Source organism: Cheilinus undulatus, linkage group 11, assembly GCF_018320785.1.
Source record: "Cheilinus undulatus linkage group 11, ASM1832078v1, whole genome shotgun sequence".
NCBI lineage: Eukaryota > Metazoa > Chordata > Actinopteri > Labriformes > Labridae > Cheilinus > Cheilinus undulatus.
In genome coordinates this window covers 43,411,817-43,438,030 of record NC_054875.1, presented here as the reverse complement: position 1 = coordinate 43,438,030, position 26,214 = coordinate 43,411,817, and the positions used below count along the sequence as shown (strand labels likewise).

At 40.2% G+C, this 26,214-nt stretch overlaps 1 protein-coding gene across 9 annotated transcripts in view; it reads left to right on the top strand.

Moving 5' to 3' along the window:
* LOC121517482 (teashirt homolog 2) overlaps window positions 1-26,214 on the top strand; it is a 235,374-nt gene that overhangs the window by 54,961 nt on the left and 154,199 nt on the right. For 7 of the 9 annotated variants that reach the window (XR_005992555.1, XM_041799295.1, XM_041799292.1 and 4 more), the window contains 2 exons: window positions 516-663; window positions 11,260-11,396. The gene's annotated coding sequence lies outside the window, so the exon portion shown is untranslated. Of the gene's footprint in view, window positions 1-515; window positions 664-11,259; window positions 11,397-18,509; window positions 18,588-26,214 lie in introns of those variants that run through there. The other 2 variants (XR_005992556.1, XM_041799296.1) reach the window with 2 other exon arrangements.

The following is a 26,214-nucleotide window of genomic DNA, read 5'->3' as shown; positions in this document are numbered from 1 at the left end:
CATTCAGGACCCACTTCTGGGCACCAAAACACCAGTTGAGAAGCAGAGTGCTCTAGTAATGATCCATTTTGAGATGTAACCATATTAAACTTTCTTATCTTTGTTAAGCAACCAAAACTATCACAGTTATCAGTATTTTCCGGCTATAGTTAAAATGTGCTGAAACTGACCATAACACCAAAATCATTTAATGGGTTATCTATTAAAAAACACCACTTCAATTAGCAGCACAAAGGTTCATGCACTTAACATACATATTAAAATATTAACATGTTAAATGTAAACATGGGAAACTTTATCAAATGTGCATTATCAAAGATGCCCTGTTAATAGCATTGCCAGTGTTTCCGGGTACTGTCTGCATCCCTCACGTCTCAACGATTGCCCATCCACATTGGGATTAGGTGGAGAGAGAATTGCAGTTAGTAGCAAAGCATTGATATAGAGCAAAAATAGATTTTCTGATTGTGCCACATCTGAATTAGACTAAAGCATAACTTCTTGCTTCGTTACAGTATATACAGACAGAAGGCAAGCGAGAGAGACACCAGTGTCTCCTGGTCCCTTCCATACCTGTTGTCTTGCAAAGCCCCAATCTGAAACGATTGTGCCACGTCTGAAAATGGACCTGACCTGCAGAGGAGAATGAGGCAGTAGCAACAGGTAGGGTTTAGTTGAACTGGAGGCTGGTAGCAATGGCTGCCACCTGTGTAGTGATAAGTTTCGACGTAGCTACAGTTGCAATTTTTTCCAAACTGGGCCACATTTCTTGATCTATACCAGAGCAAATAACAACACTGAAAGCTTTTCCTGGTGGTAGCAATGTTTTCATTCTTCTCCCAACCTGCTTCACTACGAGTTTACGACAGTTATGGGTGGGTTGAGTTACACTGCAAGCTGGTGAAGCTGTTAGCTTGGATATAGCTCTAGAGACTGTGTTTATCAGATCGGGACAGGATTTCTTTATTGAAAGAGGAGCAGAGAAGCACGCTGAAAGTCTCTCTTGGTGGGGTACATGTAGTTTTCCCAACTGGCCTTAACATGAGTTTGATCCACCAACAAGCTCCATGAATCTACAGGGTATTGCTGCTGAGCTCACATTGCTTACCAGAACTACACGTCCCTAATACCTATTTTTTTGTCTGTCTCTTGTGGCAGAATGTTTGTTGAATTACCTTCTGAGGACTTTTTGAAAAGGCCTTCCCTTCCCTAACACTTTTTACGGGAGATTTCCCAGATGAATGTGAAATATATTCCATGCAGTGCATATATGAAACAGTTTGTCAGTATATTGGCCCACAACACTTCTTCTAACTACAGACAACACAAGCAAGCGTCAGCATCAAAATCAGCTTGATTAAACTGATTCCTGTTGAAGTATCCTGACAGCATACTGGCGATGCAGTGCATTGCAAAGTTTTTCCCCTGTCACTCCGTTTCTGTTTTTTTCTCTGTCGCTCATGTTGAGATGTGCGAGGAACAAGGAAAGAGGGAGGTCACAAGGTATCAGGAGTGTCTGATGGGAATATTTCCTTGATTTTCTTTCACAGTTGTGCATTGATGACATCAATATGTTTGAACTGTTTTGCTCTGCTTTGTGCCGACAAGGCAGCAAAACTATCCAGCTCAAAATTTAAAGGCCAGATGTCTTATTATGTAGGAAAAGAAAACAGAAGTTTAAAAGGAAGTGAATTAAATATTTATAGGACAGCGTGGACAGGGAGCGTGAAATGCAGTACAATATCTGATGCTAATGTGCAGTTAAGACAAACTATTTAGAAGTCCTGTGCAGACTTATCTTCAATTCACCTCATTAATCAAACCCACAATGCATGCTGTCTGTATTTTATTGACCTTGACATTAAGATGTAGTAATGGAAATGTTTTTAAGAATAATTAAATCTAAATGGAACTAATAACCATGCAGGGATTTTACTATGGTTTCATGAAAAGTGGTAACTGTTTCATCTCTAGATCCATCATTAAGCTTCAAATATGGCCTAGAATCCAATGAGTGACATCACTGAAACTACGTCCATCTGTTATACAGTCTACCATTAAAACATATTCATCCTGATAATGTCTAAAGTTTATTAAAGCAAAAAACCAAAAGAGAAGTGTGCATATTTCCCATCTGCTTCAATACAATCAGACTTCTCTTTCCTCCAGTGGAGCTCCCTGCTGGCCTTTTGAAAGAGTGCTAGTTTAAGGCACTTCTGCATTGGCTTCACTTATCAGACATGAAGGCTACCTCCATTTCTTGTTAACAGTCCATGATGTGTATTTTATCACCATACATCTCCAGCACAGCCCTGCTCCCTCTCTCCTTTTAGCTTCCTGTTAGCTCAGACTGGCAAACCGGGCGAGTCAGTGCTTGGTGCCTGGAGCGCTGAAGCGAGAACAAGGGGCTTCTTTCCCATGAACTGGAGCCAAGTGCCAGCACTTAAGGTGAAGGGCCGAGGCGCTGGAGAAGTAATTTAATCTGAGGCTCTGCCCAATTCCCTGGGCGGCCGAGTTTAAGAAAGGTCACCGAGAGAAACAGGCACTGGTGACCCCTTCCCAATTACGGGCGCTACAGCAGAACATATCACAGCACCGTCCAAAGTGACAGTCATTTAGCAGCAACTCATCTGAGGGGAGGAAGTGGGAGATGGATGATAAGGAAATAAAAAATGATTTGCCAGGACCTGTTAGCCACTTCTCTACACAGGCCTGCTGCTCCCCCCAGCTCCTCCCTGTCTTATTCGCACACGCTCATATACTCCCTCTCTCTCTCCCCGTCTCTTCCCACCCCCTGCCACCCCTGCTGCCCATCTCCCTCCTGCTCCACAGACACGTGACGACTCCGCATGATTATTGGCGCAATCACTCATGTAACAGCCTGCCCAGCTTTCCGTGGGGGCTCCAGTATTTGTCACTGTCACTTCCCCAAGTGCTCCGCCATTGTCTTGGAAATTGTATGTGTAAGGCAAGAGATGCCTGTGACCCACTTCGACAAGGGAGCCAGCGATGTGAGGGCGCTCATCACACAAAAAAACAGCAGTTTGATGTGTCCTATTATGTGTCCCAGCAAGAGCCATAAATAATTGTGACAAGTTTTTTGTTGCGCGTGAAAGTCCTTGACTCTGCCTCCTGTTCCAGCACCTCCTCTCTCGTATGGAGACGCTGCCAAGCACCCCCGATGATAGATGGCACGGTGCAGCAAATGACAACGGGATAGATTTTTAGTTTGTGCTTTGGAAGGGATCAGTAATGGTGCTTTGCTGTACAAAGCAATAAAAGAGAAGGACAAGAGACAGAGGGGGGAGAACGAGGGGAAAACAACACGCACAAAAAAAAAGATCCATCGATGGCGGAGAGGGAAGAATGATGGTCAGTGACGCGTGATTTTTGGCCGTTTGAGCACTTATATGAAATCAGGCAAACAGAATGGTGCTGTGGTATTTGTCCACAAAACAGACATAAAAAATGCATGAAATACACTTCATGGTATATTGTCCACTAGGTCTAACAATAAAAGACTAAATTGATATACCCTAGTAGGACTGCATTGTTTCTGCCGTTTGTCTCCACAAACACCAGCTGTATGCAGTCGTTCAACGATTCATTTGAGCACATTGTGTTTTTAGCTCTTTGTTCCTTCCCGAGCGGTGATTTCGGACTGCTTAGCAGAAAAATTTCCAGTGAAAAATCGACACGGACGTTAGATAAAGTACCACCTGCAGGTCTCGGGTGCCAGGCGGGCAGGATACTGGGAGACAGTATGATCAGTCATGGTAATGAGCGCTAGGCTGACATACATGCTTTGAATTATATGACTTTGAGGCCTCGGCACCCTCAAACCAGGCCTCAGCCATTAGTTCAAGCACTCTCCTTATCTTCGAGTCAAGCTGTGAAGTTTTAACAGCACCATCATTCCCAGTTTTTCCTCTCTAAATTGTTCCCACTACCCACCGCAGTAAATTAACTCTGTTTGTGTACTTTGACATAATGTAGTTAGATAAAAATTGGGCACTTCTTTCAGGCTCACCCACAGATTTGGCTGGGCCCCTGACCAACCCAGAGAATGGCCCCCAGTTGTGATTTATTGACAATATCAATGCATGTGTGTTGGATCAGTAGTATTGGTGTTAACATCCTTGCTAATAGTTTCTTCATCCTGGAGCTGAAAACTGTATCAAGCTATTATTGGGTTTTGATGTCGCAGTTATTTATCTGTGCTACTTTTTAACCCTTTTACCACTCTTTCCATCCATTATTGCACCTACTTTTGCCACTTTTATCCTGTTTTAGCCCTTCTTCACCATTTTTTATTTTTTATTTTTTTATTTTTTTGGCTTTTTTTTGACACTTATTGTCGTTTTCCCCCTTTTGGCCTATTATGCCAACTTTTTTGTGACTTTTATTCCCCTTTTTTGGGAATATTTATTAAACTTTAATTCAATTTTTGCCCCTTTTCAACTATTTTTGCCAATTTTTACTGCTTTTTTCTGTGTTTTGACAATTCTTACCCTTTATTTGCCAGGTTTTGCTAACATTTGCCCCTTTCTACCCATTTTAGCCTCTTTTTTCCCATTTCTGCCACTCAATTTTGCCACCGTATTCCATTTTTCTGTTTTTTGCCCTTTTTTTGGAATTTTTATGCCACTTTTACCCTGTTCAGCCTTTTGTTTTCCCATTTTTGCTGTTTATTTCCCTTCTTGCCACCCTTTGCCCTTTTTTGGATCTTATTTTGATGCTTTTTGCCCACTGTTCACCCATTTTTTGCCACTTTGACCCATTTTTTTTGTAACTTTAAGCCAATTTTTGCCGTTTATTTGCCACTTTTTTTTCCATTTTGCCACTTTTTACCACTTTTCGCCCATTTGCCACTTTTTGTCCATTTCTGCAACATCTTTTTTCCTCTTTCGACTCTTTTCTAGCAACTGCTCTTCCACGTTTGTCATATTTTGGCCTTTTTGCCACTTTTAATCCATTTTTGTCACTTTTAGCTCATTGTTGTCACTGCTTCCCCATTTCCTCATTTTCTATTTGCTACCATAACCCATATTGCTGTTTTTTCTCCCATTTTTGCCACTTTAATTTACAACTGTTGTCCCTTTATTGGAACTTAAATGTCATTTCTATGCCAATTTTATCCCATTTTAACCCCTTGAAACAAAGTTTTTGTCAATTTTGGCTGCTTTCTGAAATTTTTTGCTACCTTTTGCCCTTTTTTAACCCTGTTTTTCTGCTTTCTGTCAAAAAGTTCCACTTTTCCCTCATTTTTACCACTTGTTACTAATTTTTGCCAGTTTTTTTCCCTATTTCTGCAATGTCCTTTTTGCCCCTTTTAACACTTTTCTTGCCGCTGTTCACTCATTTTTGCCACTTTTTGCTCAGTCCTTCTCTCTTTCATTTTATTTCATCTCAATTAATTTTTTTGTATCTGTGATAAGAGTGGTTATTTCAGGTAAAGAATAAAACATGGTCATCACATCTTCACTTTACAGTGGACCATGATTTTTCTGACCTCCATCGGCCCCCCAGTTTAGCTGGGCCCTAGAAAGCTCTCCCCTTTATCCCCTCTCATGGGCAGCCTTGGCTTCTTTGCCTCAGTTGTTCACGTCAAGGAAGTTTATTTCCTTATTAATGACATAAAATGAATTGATTGCTTGATATCAGCGGTCACAGCAGCTTGTAAGCATGTTTGCATCCATGTTTGTCTTCTTAAGTTGACCGCAGATGCATTTGCTAATTGTATTCTGCTTCCTCCATCACAATTATTAATTTATCTCTTAAGACCACTGCGGCAGCGATGATCATTCATGTCGCCGCATCCGATAGTTAAGAAGTGGGCTTCCGTAAAAATCCATCATGTACATCAATGCACATTACTGAGGTAATTAAACAGGAGGTAATACTGCCAGATATCGTAAAATATCAAGGGGTGATCATACGCCCCTTAACACAGCATCAGCACATGGAAATGGTGCAGGAGATGAGGCATCAGCTGCAAAAAATCCACACAAATGTACATGTAATTTGTCTATTTTAAAGTATTCCTACCTTACACTGAGAAAAATACTAATTATTTGAAATATACTGATTACAGCAAGGCGAGAAAGTGGCATTAAAATAATTACTTGTGAGCCCTCTCAGAGTTTGTACATTTAGCACTGTACCACCATTAGGAATAATCTGTCCAATTAAAGGTTGTGTAATTAATTAAGTGCACATTCTGTGAAGAGGAGAGGGGAGAGAATTTATCAACCTGCTGAAATATGACCTATCTTGTCCAAAAGACTAATATGTTTAAACAAAAGATGAAAATTGATGACAACATTATTTGTTACAAAATGCTCACTGTGCAACTATGATGCATCTGTACTTGGATTCGGCTTCGTAGCATTGTCCTCACAAAAGCGGTGATGTATTACCCCCGGCTGCCTGGCAATAACTTTCAATGAAGGGCGCTTTGCCTATCTAGTGAAACAGTCTGTTACTTTATCCCACTTCACGTCTCAGGCCTTCACTTTAAGCATCATCTGCAACATTAAGACGTGCGTTCATGAGTGGAATCATAAGCATAAATCTTGATGCATTCCCTAGAAGGATACACTCGTGGCATATGAAGCCAGATTTGGCACTGAGCGGACATCCTGATACCTCCACCCAAAAGTGAAGCAGAGCAGAAAACATCTTGCTGTGCGAAACCTGTCGGGTCATTTCTGTTGAAGGTTTGAGCCAATGTCCTGTATACATATGCGTGTTTGTGTTTGCATTGCAGAGGGGATGAGATGCCAACAGTTTGTACAGATACAGTTTGTTGCCAACTCTACATATGGCCTCCACCGTCACCACAGGGAGTGGGCATCATAGCACCACAGTTAGCGGAGTACAAACACATGTCTAATGCTACCAAGACCAGGATGTGCATACACTGTGGGCGAGCTGTGGCAACACGTTTATTTAAGTGCCAGTACTGACTCATATGCTCTGAAGGTACAGTGAGTCATGCAGAATTATTTCAGTAGTATCATTGTAATACTGTAGCACTGTCAGAATTATAGCTCTGCATGAAGACACATTCACAAAAAATAGTCCTACACCAATTTTGATAGAAAAATGTAAGTTCTGTAATTTAGATCTCTGTTGTGATCCAGGAAGCTCTATAAGGTGGTCTTCTGCAGAGAGAGTAGAGAATTAAACCTAAAAACAGGGACATTTTATTTGGAGACTGTCAGCAAATTAACATCCATCACATCTATCACTCATGATAGACTTCCTATAAGACGTGGACAGATGTGGTTTCTTCCTGAATGTCATGCCATTGCTTCTAGAAATCTCTGCTTCATGCCTATTTGACCCTAAGGCTCAATTCCAATAGACTCCTTTCCCCACCCACTTAGTCCTACCCCTGCACTTTTGTACATTTATGTCTAGGAGTGGGGGTTTCTCAATTCTTGTTGGAGTGGAGGGTTAGGGTGAAGTGCCAGGGTGACATGGCCCATACTGAGATTTCCCAGAGACACACTCCAAACCAAGCATTATGGGAAATCTCCCAGGATGCCTTGAGAATCATCGGCAAAATCTGAAAATCACAACAACGATTTAACATCACAGTTCAATGTTGTTTTAATGCATTATGGCCCTTTTGATTTTAAACAAGCACTGTGAAAATTAACTTGTAGTGTCAGGCATGTGGTTGCATAAATGCTATCACTCATAAACAAGGGGTTAGGGAAACAGGACTGAGCCTACATTTGATAGAAAATGACAAACTTAACAATCATGTTTTCATGATGTAAAAAAAAGCCTATTTGTTCCAACGACTTTCAATAATTTTGACTTTTTTTTTTGCTGCCAGTACATACCCCATGTTTCCAATTTTTACTTTTGCCAGTCATAAGATTTTCACTTTGCACACTTTGCAGTGCTATTAAGACCTCCCAATGTAATGCTAAAGAATCTAAATCACCATCAAACTCTTTTAACTCCAGCTGGACTTCATGGATTAGGGATGGGTCGTGATTTCATGAAGCTCAGCATTATTTCATACAGGACACGGTAGCCATGATCAGCTCACGTCAATCTGATACTAATTATCGCCTCCCAGCTCCCACAGCCAATATTTTTAAATCTCAATCATGAATGAAATTTAAATATTTCAATATTGTAACATGTATCTCATCTAAAAATAGGCTACATGTTTCTGTTATTTTTAGCTGCATCTGGTTGTAAGGCAGCACCAACTCCAGACAGTGGCTTTGACACATCAGAAAACTGTTTAACCTCAAATAAATAGCAAAAGAAGAAAACGCATTACTTCTAGGTGGCACAACTTGTGCCCTAAAGATTGTTGTGATGCAAAGAGTAAACTTAGCATCTCTGAAGAAATTAAATACACAGTGAGTAAATTAAATTTACAGTGAGTGCTAAATACTAAATCTGTAAGCTTGTTGATGTCAGTTTCCTTCATACATCAGCATAAAGCTAATAAATAAGGTGTTTTTTTCAGGCTGGCCAGAATGGCTGCATAATGGGATGATTTTCATTTTGGCTGACATGTTTACATGTCTGGGTTTTCAGACTGTCTAATGAGCCTGATATACAGGTGAGATCTTGGGAAAATGACAAATCAAGCCATCTTTACCTGGTTTTGGCAGATAGATATGCCTACATTGGTGGAATATGTCACAAGAAAGTTAAGCACAGTATGGTTATACTTCCAGTTTGTGCTTTTCAAAGTAGAAGCTTGGTTTGGCATCTATGTAGAGAGCTAACTTCATCTGTGAAGAATGGTTTTATTTATAATTTTTATCAACTCAATAATTTATAGAAACAACTCACCTGTAGGGATATCTATTGAGGACAACTTATGAAAATTGACTGGACTGTGCCAGCATATATGTGTGACGCTGCAAACTGGAGCTGACGTGCTGCAGCCGTCAACTACACACTCAACCACTCTAAAATAGCCGTAAAATGTACTTCCCTACCAATGAGTAAGAAATGAGTCACTGAGACTTTTGAATGGAGCTTTTACTTGAAATGCTAAACATAATTTACAGCAACACCAACCATGAAGCCATTTTTATCATCAGTTCTTCTTCACATTTTGCAGTCAGAGGATGAGTTGTATTTCTTGCAACTGTGAGGGATAACATAGCTTAATTTCTGATTTTCTTGCATGTGCTATATTTGATTTGTTCCCAGTTAAATCTTTCTGAAACGACAGTTGTTTGAATCTGTTGCAGACTGGTGAATGTTTGTCCAGAACTGAAAGAGATGTCCTGTCCTTGTGTAAAGCACTGTGTGACACCTTTCTTAAAGAGCAGGGTAAGAAGAACACATATGGGCACGTTTTCTGTTGTGTAAGTGATTTCACAAAAGGCACAGTGTGGTTTGAGCTCTATGAGCCCCGTGGCCCTCTTGTGCTGGGCGTCGGAGTGGAGAGTACCTCCGTACCTTCCCAAACCGCCAAGCGGCTGACAGCTCGCAGCCCAGGGAGAGAGAGAGGAGAGGGAGACATAAATCCTATGTCCTATATAAAAAGAAATACTATCCGTGTCAAGGAAAGGTGGGATGCCCTAAAATGAATGATAACAGACTCATTAAAAGTAACGGCCGCCTAAATGATAAATAGCCTGCTTCCTGAAAAGAGCTCAGGACAATGGCTTTAACAAATTAAGACTGCAGACCTCTGCCTAGAGCTGTTATTCGCCCTCTTCTCTTTCACCAAAATATCAACTACTTACAGTGGTGTCTACTTCACTGTATGGCCATTTAAAACAAGCTTTAACCATTAGTTTACTGCACCATCTTCCTTGCTAGTTTATTTTACTGTACTTTAATTCCAAAATTTTTAGTACTGTTGCAGAAAAACACACTTTAAGAAAGTCCTTCATGTGTAAAATAAAAAAACTATAAACCAATTAATTTATTCCACATCAGCTGGCATTTGCAAAGAAAAGCCTAACAAGGATGCTGCTGGGTTCTGGCACTACAAACAGCCCACTATTAAGCATGCAAACCTGGCACCACACTTAAAGACCAATAGCGAGTGTCTGAGATGCATCTCACATTCCTAATGATGACAGTAAATTAAGCGAAACTCAGGCGTACACATCTTTTTGGGACTGTAAAAACTCCAGCCAGGGTTCATCAAGTATAAACATTTACATCTGTGTGACATAAACAGATTCCACCACTGTAAATAGTGCAGAGAAGAGACAGAGCTTCAGGCCTGTCAGAGGGAATGAAGATGAGGAATGGATGACTCGTGCGTAGAGCTGACTTCTGAACTGATTGACGTCCACTCCTGAGCAGGCCTGACGTGTCCGTGAGTGCACCCTCTCCCCCGTCTCCTCTGTAAACACCGGCATTCCACTCACATGAGAACATTATTTGGCGAAAGCTTCGTCAAGAACTCAAAGAGCCACAATGACAAGAGTTATGTGGCTCCTCCAGGATGGTGTTTTAATGCAGCCCTGTGAATCATGGGAACTCTGGTGTTTAGAATAGAGATCCGTGAAGGCAGACTTGAAGGGGTGGCAGCATGGACAGCTGGTAAAGGGGAATTCACTATATATAAACCAGAGCCTTTTTCGACATATTTTGGGGTTTGAATGATTAATAGGCAGAAAAAGTTTTGGAGTTTTTCCAGAAGACTGCACCTGCCAGCAGACCTGAAACTTGCTGCAGTTGCTGCAACATAACCCTGCAGGAAAATGAGCCTGATCAAAGTACGTCAGCTCACAGAGGAAGTTTTTTTTCACTGACAAGCTTGGAGCCTTAATTTTAGTGTCTGATGAGTCTGCAGAACTGGTTCATACAGAGACATTCTGATAAGTTAGGATGCTTTTTTTAATTGAACAACAGTCGTTACATAGCTCTCTTCAAAGCTACCAGACTCCGATGGATAAAAACAGTAATTTTAGTTCAGGGGACTTGCTGGTCTTCCTCTACCACTAAAGTGATTTTTCTATCTGTTTTATTTGTGTCATAAATAGATAATTGGGATGCAAGACATTTTTAATTTGTGTAAAGCAGCCAAGCTAACAAAACAGGCACTTGCATACAAGCAGCCCCAAAGTTTTGTGTGGTAAAATGTAGCAATGTAAAAAAAAGCTTCAATCATTGTTGGTGATCTTTGTTATGGATGCACAACTAAGAAGACCTTAGCTGACATACAGTAGGTCTGTTGGTCCTTATTCAAACATGAAGCAGATATTTAAATTGATATATGGGCTTTTTCTACTTTGTTTGATATGACAGCTGAAGAATGACAGGAAACATGAGGAGAGAGAGTGGGGGAAGATGTGAACCAAACAGCGCCAGGACCGGGACTCAATCCTTCTGCCAGTACATCGAGGACTGGGCCCTGTCCTTGGGTGCCTGCTCCACCAACTAAGGTAAACCCAAACCCAACTTTATAAGCTGATATCTGGTGATACCGATATCATGCTGATAATATTGTGCATCCTTAGTGAAATGACTGTTTTTTTAATGTAGTATGATGGTTTTGCAAGGCACAATGAGGATAGGATTGTCATATAACCATAATTTTAAATATTGGTACTAGAGAAGTAGGAAAAATTGATTCATTTAATAATTACAGTGTTTTTTTTTTACCTAAAATTCAAAATTGATTCAAAACTCCAATAAATTGATTTTTTATATTCGCTTTCTGTCAAACTAAGTACATTTTCTAGGGATGCAAAGTATTGGATTTTTGCTGATATCTAATATGTCAATAACCTTGCAAACACAATAACTGATCAGACTGCATGTCTGTCATCAGCCAAATCCATCTTGCAAGTCAGAAATGATTGTGCTAGTTCTGAGAATGGACTTGACCAATTAGCTGAATTAGAGGAAAATAAGGGGAGAGCGACAGGTGGGGTTAAGTTCAAGTGGCAACGTTCAGTACTGAAAAATGAAGCCAATGGGGATGTGCAATATGGTTGCAGAAACGGTGGAAGTCCAGTACACAACATATGTTAAAAAGCCGTTTTTAAACAAGAAATAAACTGGTTTACAGCCTGGTTCAAAAAAAACAAAACATGTCTCATTAGCTAATGTCTTCATGCCCTCTCACTGTATTTTTGTCTTGATTATATTTAGGAAAAACTTCACTGCACACTCATTGGCACGTCTCATTTGATTGACAGATAGCTTGACAGGCAGATGCGACCTCCAGAAGGCTGGCTTTAGTGCTAGCTTAGCTGACAAGAAGTCAAGCTCAGTGGGCGGGCTTTTGTCTTCCGTTAGGTTAATTACAAAATTTGGTTGAGACAGCAATTTCAATATGGAGGCCGCCATGGATTGGCTTCAAAAGCTGTTTGAGTCTGCCTATTGGAATCAAATGGCTGATTTCACACAGGCTTTGTCCAATTCTTTCTACAGTCTATGGTTGAATTGTAATGGAAACTAATAGCAATGGCTGCCACTGGTATAGCAATTAGCTTAGATGTAGCTGTTGTGTAGCAGCAGTTTTATCAGAACCGTGTCACATTTCTCTATTCAGTAAAGAGAACTGAACCACACTGAAAGCCTTTCTTGGCTGCAGTGTTTCTGTACATCTACCCATCAGCCTTGGCTTGAGTTTTATCCACCAACAAGACCCATTGTTCACAACCTTTGACAGCTCCTGTCTGATGAGCTCAGGTTACTAACAGAGATGTACATGTCCACTACCTCATGTTGTCTTGTTGCTCTGATTGGCCTTTAATGAATGTGACAGACAGAATGTTCGTCCACTCACCTTCAGAGAATTTTTCAAAAAGTCCTGCCCTTCCTAAACACTTTGTATGGTAGGTTTGCCAGTGTTTCAGTCAGATTGTTGCCACAGGTGTAATAAAATCAAACACCTAGCCATGCAGTCTCCATTTGCAAATGTTTGGGATACAAAATGGGTTGTTCTGAAGAGCTCAGTGACTTTTGATGGATGCCACCTTTGCAATAAGACTGTTTGTGAAATTTTGTCCCAAAAGTGGAAGAGTTTAGGAATAACAGCAACTCAGAAATCAGGATAATAAAGACAAAAACTTAAGCTGAGAGTGGTCCGTTGATTCCACGTCAACTTTTAAAAATTACAGATTTTATACTGTCTTAAATATGTCGCATAAAAATGTATTGGAAGACACAAAATCAGAGCCTGTCAGAGGTAAAATCAAACAAGCTTCATCCACAATTTAACTCCACAGATTGCTTTGCAGCCACAATAGAAAGTTTTGCAGGTGATGTTTGACGAACTCTGCCTAAGCAACTTCCAAACCTTCTGCACCTGTGAGTCATTTACACTGAAGATAGGTTAAAAGTAAGGAAGGTTAAAATGCTCTGATCACATTTTTAGTGTTGCATGGCTGGAGCGAATGTGGTAGTGACAACTTTTTAAGTGCAGAGTTTTGCTTTTGGCGAGCCTCCAAATATATGACAGCTTAGTTCCTGGCATTTTAATTCCAGCCTCAGTTGTAGCGGTGCCCCGCACAGCCAAGCTCTCATGTCTGTGTGTACAAACCTGCTCTAAGGACAGATAGAGGAAACAAGGCTTTGATCCAGCTGACAGCCCGTCCCAATACAATACTGTCTCTGCTCTGGTCAAAACAAACCACACATACTCATATGCTGCTCTTAATGTCAGCACAAGTTGATTTTAATGTCCAGAAAAATCGTAAAGAACTGTTTTCCTTGCCCAGCCCAATTTGTTGTGGTCTCTTTGCTTCATATTCACCTTTATATCCGGATCGTGAGGTCCAAAAACACAAATATAATCCATCCTTCAGGGATTTACCCAGGCTGTGTCTGAGTGGACTCAGGGACTCTCACAAAAGCAAACAAACAAAATCCAGTTGAAGTAGGTCATCGCCTGTGTGCTTTGAACATCTTTTTGTGTGAGTGTACAGGAAACATTCATACAGTTGATACATGTGTTTGAAGCTATAACATATGTCTGACTAGTCATTCTTAAAGGCCACAAAGCTGGACTTCTTTTTCCTGTCCACCATACCAGAATTTAAAAGCATTTTAAAACTGCACGTGTTAGACACTCTCACTGAGGTCTTTTATGATTTCAGTTTCCTGCAGCTTATCTACGAACCATAATCTAACAATAATGGGTCGAAATTGCTGCCTGTGTGTATAATTTCCAGTCCTGGCCCTGGTTAAAAATGTCCTGAAAATAGGACCAATAGACCTGAAATGACACAGCTGCTCTTCTCTTTTCAAGGGCCCTATTTTGACAGCATAAAGCGTGCTGTCTAAAGCAGACGACACACAGTGATTTGGGGCATGCCCATCTCTATAATGCTGGTTACTTGGCACACAGATCAGGCACAATGCCAGATATGGACACCAAAAAAGGTGACTGATTTTATAGGTGTGTTTTGAGTGAAACATGAATCTTACCAATCAAAGAGTCAGCACTCATTCCCTTTGAGAGCCAGGTGTGCCTGCAGGCTAGCAGGTTGGTATTTACACGGCAGTGTTAATTCTTTAACATACTTAACTACAGCCGACCACTTCAAGTTCCCTTCTTTTACTGTGCACTGGCATCATGACAGTTGGCACCCCTCATACAGTAGGACCTCGTCCTTCCATGTTTTCACTATCTTTAATTTGAGCCTGATTAGCATTACAAGCTAGTTGGTATCTTGTAAAGGGGTGCCTCGGTTTTATCCTCATTGTTGCGTTAACCTTTGAGTGGTTCAATAAAACTAGCTGCCAATTGCATCTATATGGTGTTATAGTAAGGGATGTTCCTAGACAAATATTTCCCATCTGATTACACAAAAAATATACTCTAAAGTCCAGTAAATACTAAACACTAAAGTCAAGAGCATTCAGTAAATCAACTTCACACTGCTATGGGAAAACAAATTCACAATGTATCAATTCAAAGGTGGTTTATAGAATGTGGCTAAAGCTAGCAGTACCAGCACCACAAACCTTTGATCGTCTTTGCAGGTTAACGCCCAATTTCCTGTTTTAAATATTGCTTTGGTTACATGCAAGTTTAACCTCTGGACAACTTTATTCCCATTTTTTTAGATCAGAATATTGCTAAACCTCAGATTTCCTCCAAGGTGCTATCAGTTAGCTGTTGTTTACACTGGATTAAAAAGCATTGTGCCAGCAAGGCAGTAGACATGAAGAAAAACTACAGTGGCTACTAGTGGCAGGCAGCTTCGTTGCAGTGTAAACAGAGCATTTGATTGAGACTGGGGCCTAGAATGACAAAAAGGTTACTAAAAATTAGTTCTAACTTATAGTTCTGGTGCAGACTACAGAGGGATCTGACTAAATGTTTAGCCGGCTAATTGCAGACATCCTTAGTTTAAACAGCAAGCAGTTGGGCAGTGCCCAAACTGCAGTTCCTTGAATCTCCACTTGAGGCTTATGGCGAAAGCCAAGAAATCCTATTAAGACGTCCATTAAAATGTTCATTTTGGTGGTAGAACTAAACAGTTAGAGTCCTGTCAAAAAAAAAAGTTAGGTTTAATCTGAATAGCTCATTTCTGTATTGGTGCATTCTGCACATGGGTTGAATTTTTTAAATAACCTTTCTTAAATTAAGGCTAGAGTCTAAAATACACCAGCGCTGACAAAAGCACAAATGGTCAAATGGTCACCTCCATTAATTTCTACAAACAAAGCCACACTGGTGGCTGCCAAAGGTGCGTGGATGTGCCGCGGCAGTTTGTGCCACTGCTCTGTCCCCGGCACAGTTGGCCGTGGCTGGTGAAGTATTTTCCTGCAAGAACAGCTGTTTTGTTCATCTCGCCTGCCAAGTAGCAGCTCTGTTTGATAGCTGGTGGGGATGTGATCCCTGAGAAGGCTTTCAGCTCTGGTATATGACCATGCAGTGGCTAGGGCAGAATTTGACTGTTGACGGGCTGCTGTCGGTGTGAGCCAGGGACGGCAATTGTGACGTGACGCAACGGTCCCATGCTGATGTGTTTTATAGTTTAAGAGTTATGCATCATAGTTGACAACAGTTGGACAGATTGTAGCTGTTTGTTAGGAAGCTAAATCTGTTCCACCTCTCTTTCTGTTTCGAGGCTGACAATAGTTTGAGTCTGCATTTCTAATATGGTGGCTGCAACTTTTGGGCTTCAAAATGCCTCATCAGCAACTGATGAGTGATGTCACTGAGACTACGTCCATGTTTGATACAGTCTGCTTTCCACTCACCTACTTATTTCACCATAGGCTGTTAAGCGGTTTCTTCTGGTGCTTCATCAATCTCGCCAGCTGGGGGATGAAAATCTTCACACCATGGTATTCCATTTCCTACATAACAAGTGAAGACTCATGCAATAAAATATGCAAGTTCTGTTGAAATTAAGCTGGATATTTAAATTCCTTCCATCCACCTCTGTATATCTTACAGTAATAGCCATGCCTGGCCGTACTAGGCTTTACTATGACACTGCTTTGCAGATATAGATTATCACTTTTCATTTTGAGGAAAAGCTAAGACTTTGTTGGGAAGTCATCCTGAGGTATTTGTTTATTTTGTATCAAATACAAAAGGTTTAGAATATTTATGTTCCTCTCCCATGATGCACGTTATGCAAAACTAGGGTGAAATGTGTCATATGCGACAGAATACATGACATATCTGATTCAGCTAGTGTAATTCTTTCTTTCTTCGATTTATTTTTATTAATTTTGGACATGACAGCACAGAGGATAGAGTTCTAACTTGCAGGTCAGACTAGAACCTGAGGCGCCCACTTTGAGGACTACATGTGGTGCGACCAAAGTGGTACAGGCCATCAGCACCTCTCTATATTTTTAAGCTCTCACATGCAGCACTTTCTGCTACCTCAAAAACCAATTAATATCCCGGCCAAGTCCCCCCTGAGTGGATTGTGTAATGAAGTATAACTCTTGGAGATGATTCTTGGGAACTCTTCACATGTTTGAATTTTTCTGGGTATAGAGACGAGAAAAAGACTTACTTAAGGTAGCTCCACGAGTCTTTTGACTACCAAACGATGGAGACGGAGGACACAGGCCAACTCATCCAAAACTGCATGATTTTACTCCGACACTGAAGAGAGAAATTCCTTGAAAAAGCCATCTGATGTACGGCTGGCATTAACTGCTTCTTGGTGCATGAAATACACCATAACTTCCTCCATGTTGGTTTGGTCAGTAAATGACTGCAGAATCTCATTTAGTGTGGTCATCTAGTCTGGAAACTTTAAATGGACATTGCAGAGTTTTATCTAAATCAGATATAACATACTGTAGCGTGCACATTTAAATGTGCTTGCTTTGCAAACAAACAACGAGCTTTAATCTTTGCAATGATTTGAAACAAAAGTAATTTAAAGAAAATGGTAGTTTGAGCAAAGTTGTGGACGGAACAGAGGATGATGATGATGATGGGGGTTTGGAGGCAATTCGAGCACTTGTACTGCTTGATTATACATAGCTACACTGTGATAAGGCTTCATTGAAATTTACAACAAGCAATCTCCACCATATGGACTCACCAAATGGAGATCACAGACTGGCAAACGCAATCAGCTTTTTAATTAACAGAATTAACAGTGCGATGTTAAACCATAATGACAGCAATAAAAACAGTTGATGTGACAATCAAAGTGCACCAAAAACATTCATAACCATTATTTTCATTAGTGTGAGAGAAAGACAATAGCAGTGAGAGGGGTTAGATTAAAGAGGGTTCAGACCCCCCCTGTAATCACACTTGAATTAGCTGCAGATACCCAATCCTCCAATGAGCTATAAAGCACGGGGTCATAGCGAACACTCATTTGGGTTTATCTTGGACACTTCACTTGATGCTGGCCCGCTCTCTGAAGGAGTGAGCGTTGTCAGAGGCAATAAACATCCCACGTTTTGAAACATCTCCGAGCGTTAGACGAGGCCCAAATCTACAAAGTTGGCCGATCCGCTGTGATTCATCTTCCAAACTGCCGGTGCAGCACTACAAGCAGAGATCTGATCAGCAGCTCAAAGACTTTGGCAGAAAATAGCTGTTTATTGACCATAAAACATGTGCGTGTACACATAAAAAAAGCCCAAATGCACGCCCACACAAAAACAAGCACACACAGAGATAAACCGCAGCTCCACAGCGAGGGCCATACCCCCGGCAGCAGCACACAAAAGAAAGTCAAATTATTAGAAATAATGAAAAGCCATCAATAAGAATTCTGCAGAGACTCATTTCATTCTGTTTTCAACAGCGCTTTTCAGCCCATTATTTTCTGTAAATGTTAACATCGCCAAGCCTGCCTATTGATTCTATTATTTTTGACCTTGCATTAGTGTCGGCTAATCTCGCATGCTATAAAATTTCATTTCATAGTGAAAAATACTCCAAGGCCCTAAGGGTGAGTTATACACAGGTTGCAGCACCCCTGGGATTCATAAGTGCACATGCGGGTAAACAAACCGTACATTTAATGTTTCTTAGATGAGTGAGCAGCGCTGGGGGTTTCATTTCTTCCTAAACATCAGGATTTTTCCCTTTTCTTCCCTGTTAGGTGGCTCAGAGTGAGTGTAAGGTGTAGAGAGGCTCATTCAAAGATGAATGCCAGCATCTTCCAAGACCATATTGTGTTTTCACTCCCCTACGCCGGCCTGAGAGGAATGCTGATCTGCTGAAGCCAAATACCTTTTACCCAATGCATGTATGAGGCATCGCTGAGGGTTGTTACATTTTTCAGATCACATTCAGGAATGACCCCAGCTTGACCCGGATGGGAGAACAATGAGGCACAGTCTGTTCTACAGCAGCTTTTATTCTATTGACACATAATAAAAGTCGATATTAGATTCACTAAATGTCTGATAAAGAACGCTGCCTTGATGGATGATGCAAGAAAAACTGCTGGCATTGTTTTTTAAAGCTAACCGTCTGCAGCCATTACACTCAAAGACAACAAGGCTACAGGCCCGTTATATTAAAGTTAACATGCATCCTACAGACTGAGAGGTTTCTGGAGTCTTTTAAGAGAAAGACACTGGAAGGGCTGCTCCACTATGGAAAAAATCCTAATAACCATTATTTTGATTGGTATTGAGATCATGATTATAAAACACAACTCATTGATTTTACAACATCTGAAATGCATGCACTTATCAAACTTAGACATTCTACCCTTTGAGAAACCAATAAATGAAAATACATGAATGAAAGACTATAAAATATAGTAATAATGGTACATATTAACAAATAATAAACAAAAATTATTTCTGTGATGGCTGAAGTATAACAACAATACTGAAAATTACCACATCACAAGTTGTTGGGAAAAAAAAGCTCATGGCACAGTAATCATTTAATAATGATTATCATGTTTTGATGATTGTGGGAAGCTAAAATCAGACTGATTTTTAAACTTTTATTAATGACCTAGCACTACTTGAAAATATTATTCATATACTGCCATTAAAGAAACCAGATTTAAAACAGTGCTGCTAGAATTTTAAGTCATACTATTATTATTATTGTTGTTGTTGTTGTTGTTGTTGTATCCTTGCCTTTTTATATACCTTAAGCGAACATCTTGAACTGATTCTTCCAAATCACAGAGATGCCAGTATTTGTTGTTGTTTTTTTTTCTTGACCCAATTGCAGGGACCATTTTCTTTTCTTTTTTAAAATTGCGTACAACTGTTAAGTCTGCCTGAGTTCAGTATTGTTATTCAGCTCTATGAAGATTGCTTTACATTATAAAGAATCTGCAGATAAAATATGCATCATCATCATCTTTATTACAACTTTTTTTTTAAGACAGAAAATCATTGGGAGTTTTCTCTGTTTCAAAAATGCAGTTACAAGAATTAAAACTAGCACATTAGAACAACACTTCAACCAATCAATTTCATTCTGAGGTGAAATGATTTGTAGTAATTTACTCTGTCTATGAGAAATGACCTTTAGATCCTAAGATATCAGAAATTCTGTTTTGAGCAAAAAGCTTAATGGGGACATATTATGCAAAATACACTTTTTCAGGCTTTTCTATCCAAAATATGTGCCCCTGGCCTGTCCACAATCTCCCATAAAATCAGACCCCCCCCCCAATCCTTCCAGAAAATGTGTTCTGAAACAAGCTGTTATCAGATTTTCCCCTCATGATGTCATGTGGGGAGTTAGCACCGCCCCCCAGGTTTGGTTGGCCCTCCCCTCTTGGAAGAAGGTTCCACCCTCTGGCATGTTTTGGGGACCTCTGAGACCAATATAAACTTGTCTTAAAGGGGTAAAATATGTGACCTTTAGGGTGGACAGTTCCCAGTCCGAGTGCACAGTCAGGACCTGAAACATTAGACTGGACCGAAGGTCCTGTTCATCATAGATGATATACTGTATAAGATGGTTTCCATTCAGCGAGGCACTGATATAAACCATCAAATCATCAAACTAGAAAGAAAAATAACTACACTTGTTTAATAATGCCTGTGCACAGGAGAAGACCAGGCAGCTTTATTATAATGAATGAAATGATGAGTAATATAAAAATATGCAGTTATGTATGAGTGATGTATGTATGTATCCAAATAGTCATTTTATTATATACAGCATGAGTGCATGAGTTGTAGGCATGTTTGGGCAAAAGATTTAAGGTGAAATAAGGCATTTAATGGTGAATAAGCCCACTTGAGGGCTCTATGAGGCAGGAAGCAGTGTCGCCAACTTTGCGACTTTGTCGCTATATTTAGCAAGTTTTCAGACCCCTCTAGCGACTCTTTTTCAAAGAAGTGACTAGCGACAAATCTAGCGACTTTTTCTGGTGTTACTGGAAAGTTTTGGAGACTCTGACGTGAAAGCACACATCGTCATTGCTCCGCAGGTGCTGCCGTGCGTCCCCTCCCCGTCCAACAGCACTCACGGGCAGCCCAATCCACGCGCAGCGTCCCCCTCAGCTGCAGTCGGTGCAGGAGATGCTCACGCCTCAGTGTCCAAACTGCAAATTAACCACGCTGTGAAGGCACCTTGACTGTTTTTTCTATTGTCTCTTTTTGGTCAGTTTAAAATGGTTAATGAAGACTTTACATATTAATATATAAACATATTAAAAGTGGTATGGTTAAAAATGTTAATGTTACACTGGGATTTGGTGTAGGCTTTTAAGTGGACCATAAGGTTTAAAACTAAACCAAACATAAGAAAACTGAACTTCTAGGAAAAATTCAACAATAAATTGAATAATAAACTAAAGATAGAAATTAAAATAACTCTGCCAGAGTATCTCTAGAGTCATTTTTGCCGGTCTCAAGCCCACATAAAGGAGGAGGGTTGGTATTGTGACGTTAAAAAAACAAGAATCAACAGAAGCAAGTTCATTCGTAGTTTTACACATATTAAGGGTCTTTTGACTCACTTTGTGTCTCTCATGACATTTTTCCTCTTTCCTACAGCGTCCATTACAATTACATGCATACTGCTGATTATGCAAATTAGGTGATGATGTCATTTAGCGACTTTTAGGACAGCCAATAGCTACTTTCCTTACTGAGGAGTTGGCAACACTGGCATGAAGAAGGACTTGCAAAACCCTGATTGTGCTCTGGATGTCCTTGCACATAATAAGTGGCATGGGAAGAAAAGCAGTTGTAGAAATAACAAAGTTCACACATTTAGGGCAGAGTAAGGGGTGGATGTGATTATTAAGCATAGCCTAGGGTAAGATTCTGGCAAGTATTAGGGTTGCCAAGTCCTTGGTCGTGCTGTGGATGTTTCAAGAAACCACAACAGCTGGCGGTCTCTGGGTTTATCACAAGAGGCGAGAAGCCCAGACAAAAAAAAGCCATTGGGCTTGACCTTGGTTTCTGAATGACACACTTGTGTGTCGACATGTATTAAGCTGGACTCTAGCCACCAAAAGCCCCCTTCAGGAACCAAATGAGTGACGTCACTCTGACTTCTATGAATATTTTGTAGAGGTTATGCTTGTGACACAACTAAGGTGCAAAGAAATGAGGAAATGTCTTTTCTGAAAGATTTTTATGTAAAGGGTTGTAAATCTGTTTTATTGTCAAGTCAAAAGATAGTTTTTGAATTTTAAATTACCATGACTGAAATGCCACTGTTACAGGCAATAAAAAGCTAATGAATCGTCCATAATGCATGCTGTTGTTGAGATTCATACTTTTTATCACTTATTCAGTTTTCAGAACGATTGTGCAAAAATACTTGCACATTTCTCCTTTTCATTGCTGCAAAACAGCACGCTATCATTCAGGAACAGGAAGAAAAAGAGACAAAAACTGTATTTTTGACAGGAACATCAAAATTTGCCTCAAAGTTATTCACAGTTTAAGCTGTTTATTTGCAGTGCCCTTATGGTGGTAAGGCCTTTACAGGGCATGTGCTGTTCAGGCAGCAGCTCAACCAAACACTTTAACAAGCACCTTTAGGAATAACAATTCTGTAATTATGACACCGGTTTTGGTTTATTTTACATCTACATTATGGCCATTAAACTTAACTGTTAGGCTGGTTAAGTTAAGTTGGGATGCCAAGAGAAGAAAGGAGGACGGTGCATTTGAATCCAACAGCGACTTGTTAACAAGGCAGGGGGTATGTTAGCCAGCAGCTAACAATGGTTCTGATCCAGTTCACATGCTGGCATTATCAGATGACATCTGTGGTGGGCCCGTTCACATGTTCTTTTAGGGGCCCAGTAATGTTTGCTGGCAGGCCTGGTGGTCATATCCGTCGACTGCTGCCCTTGGAAGATGGTGCTCTTCATTAAAACACTCTTCAGGCTCTGATGTGGGCTGGTTGTGGTGTGAAATTAGGAGATTGTGGTCATCACCAAATTTTGAATGCAGGAAAAACCCTGTGTTGTTATCCTTTATAACACTGCTCTGCTTAAAAATGTGAAAAAAAAAACAGATTAAAGCAGCTCTGAATCATGCCTATAAACAGAAGTAAATGTAAACACTATCCATATTCGTCTTAATTACAAAGATGTAATTATTGACTAAACACAGTTTAATGAGTGTTTTATTTTCAGGTTGTGAGTCTGATGCACGGCAGACTCTGCCAGATGGTTTGGTTCTGTGTTTCTGAATGATTCAGACATCACACAGTCATCATGACACCAGTCTGTCTGACTAATCTCTCTTTTTATTCTCTAATCATTTGATAAGCAGAGCTGTGATTATAACCTCTCTTTGGTCATTGTTTTTTTCTGCTTTATATTTCCACATTAGTCCACAGATGTGTGTTTATCTATTTTTAATGTTCCTCCCACCTTATCACACTTTTCAATTTGGAACTTTTGACACAAACACGCTGGAGCACTTTGCTGCAGCTTCCAAAATTAGAGAGCGAGAAAAGGAGAGGTGGAGAGGGGGAAAAAAAAGGAGAGAGAGACGCAGTGATTTTCCAACTGTGGATGCCTGCGTTCTGGGTGTCACTTTGGTTAATAATCTCCTACCAATCCTTCAACTTGGGTGCACGTTCAGGACGCTTCAAACCATGAAAACAGCTGGCTTTGTGCAGCCCAACTGTCAGAGTCTCCTTTGCTGTCGATGATGGAAATATCAAACCAGTGAGCCGTGAGTGGACATCTCAATCTGAATCTCTTCAGCTCAGCTAAACCACGGCCGTCCTCCCACTGATAATTCATGCAACATACACTCGCATTAGGAGCACACTGAACCGTCCCTTTACACTCCTCTTCCTTCTGCAATAATACACAGAAAACATCAAGCTCTGTAATTCTGTTAAATGTGAAATGAAATGGGTTTTTGTCATCTCTTAGACTGGGCTATTGCTTTCATATACAATTGTCCAAAAGGCATCAATTCAATCTATTCAGGCCTGAGCTCTGGCTCTTTTCAAATACTGAACAAAATATAATGAAGAAGCAAAAAGCAAAGTTCAGTGATATATTTGTGCAAAAGCCTCTCTCACAAAGGAAGTAGCTGATGATCTCTACTCAGCCGATGAGCACTTTGACATTGATACCATCAAGTGAATGCCACAACAGACCATTTCATCTTTTTCTACGTTAAGAAATGTTGCTCTTAGATGCTTTGCCAGTGTGAACTCAACCTCCCTGTTTCTTATAATCACAGCAAACTACAACCCAGTTCCAAAAAGGTTGGTGCGCTGTTTAAAATGTAAATAAAAACAGAATGCAATGATCTGAAAATCTCATAAACCCATATTTTATTCACAGTATAGCATAAACAACATATCAGGAATTGTAACATGAGACATTTAGGAATATATTGGCGCATTTAGAATTTTATGGCAGCAACACATCTCAAAAAAGTTGGAACAGGGCAACAAAAGGCTGGAGAAATTTTACTACTATAATTGGCAGCGTGTCTGTGTTGATTTGCACGCCACACCGTTGCTCCAGTTGACCTTGAAACTTCACAGAGGACTTCTTGGAGGTACTGGTTTGAAACTGATACCATGAAAACATCATAAATATGTACAGATTGTCTATAAGATCCCAAATTGTTAAGCAAAATCATCATTCGGGGACATCTGCTGTCGTTCCATTAACCTTGGAAGTTAGATTTCAGAGCTGGGAATGACGTCACATCCGAGTTGAATGCGTTCCATTTACCACAATCTCGTAAGGGTAACTGACAGAGCCTGAAACCAACTGGAGTTGTTAGAGTAATTGGCAACAGATCAGTAACATGACAGGGTATAAAAGGAGTATTTCAGAGAGGCTGAGGCTCTCAGGAGTAAAGGTTTACCAATTTGCAAGAAGTGTAAGTAAAAATTAAAGAACAATTTCAGAACATTTTGAGAGAATCTACAAAAATCTTTGAGAGCAAGGGACAATACTGAAGGTCAGTATTGGATGCTTGTGATCTCTGTGGCTTCAGGCAGTACTGCATTAAAAACAGGCATGATTCTGAACTGGAAATCACTGCATGGGCTCAGAAGCACTTACAGAAATCATTGTCCATCAACACAGTTTGCAGTGCCATCTGCAAATAAAAGTGAGAGCTGTATCATGCAAAGAAGAAGCCATATGTGAACGGAATCCAGAAACACCGCTGCCTCTCTGGGCCAAAGCTCTTTTACAATGGACTAAGGCAAAATGGAAAACTGTTCTGTGGTCAGATTAATCAAAAATTCAATGAGGTGAGTATCGAAACCAAGATACTTACTGACTGAATTACAATACAGAAATAATTCATTTCAATACCCCGCCACCCCAGTGTGACCCCCTGCTACGCTAAATGAAAGACGAGAAATATCTTATGGGATTTGTGCAAATGATTTGTTAGATTACATTGGTTTCCGTTTCTTATCCCATGTTTCACTGTCATCTTATAAAGATATTTCTGCAAATCATTTACGAAACACAGATATCTTTAATTCTCCTGCTGACTTTCAACACTCTTTTTCTCTCAAAAGTATCGATTTAACACCTGTATCACAAAAAACTCAAATGATATCCAACCCTAGAAACCACTGCATGGGCTCAGGAACACTTCCAGAAATTACTGTCTGTCAATATAGTTCGCGGTGCCATCCACATATTCAAGTTGAATTGATATTATGATAAGAAGAAGCAATATGTGAACACAATCAAGAAAAGACCAGTGTCTTCTCTGGGCCAAAGCTCATTTACAGTGGACTGAGACTAGATGGAAAACTGTTCTGTGGTAAAACTAACCAAAATTTTATTTTGTTTGGAAACAACAGACACTGTGTTCTGTGGACTAAAGATGAACCGAACTACCAGACTTGTTTTCAGTGCAGTTCAAAAGCCTACACCTCTAATGATACAGGGGTTGCATTAGCTTAAACATCTTGAAAGGAACTCTGAATGCTGGAAAGGTATGTTCAGGTTTCAGGGCAATATATAAACACAATGTCTCCTGCATATTGCAGAAAGATGATGCTGGACCGCATACCACATCCATCACAACAGCATGGTTTCATAGTAGAAGAGTCAGGTTGCTTAACTGGCTTGCCTGCAGTCCAGACCTTTCACCAGTAGATAACATTTGGCACATCCTAAAAGGAAAATCCAACAAAGAAGACCCAGGAGTGTTGAGCAGCTAAAATCCTACATCAGACATGAATGGGACAACACTCATCCCCCAAATAAACTCCAGCATGTCTGCCATGCTGCCATCAAATTCAAAATTAACTAATATTTTTCAAGAAATGTAAGATGTCTCATTATGATGATTTTCCAAATCATTGCATTCTGTTTTTATTTACATTTTACACAGCGCCCCAACTGTTTGGCA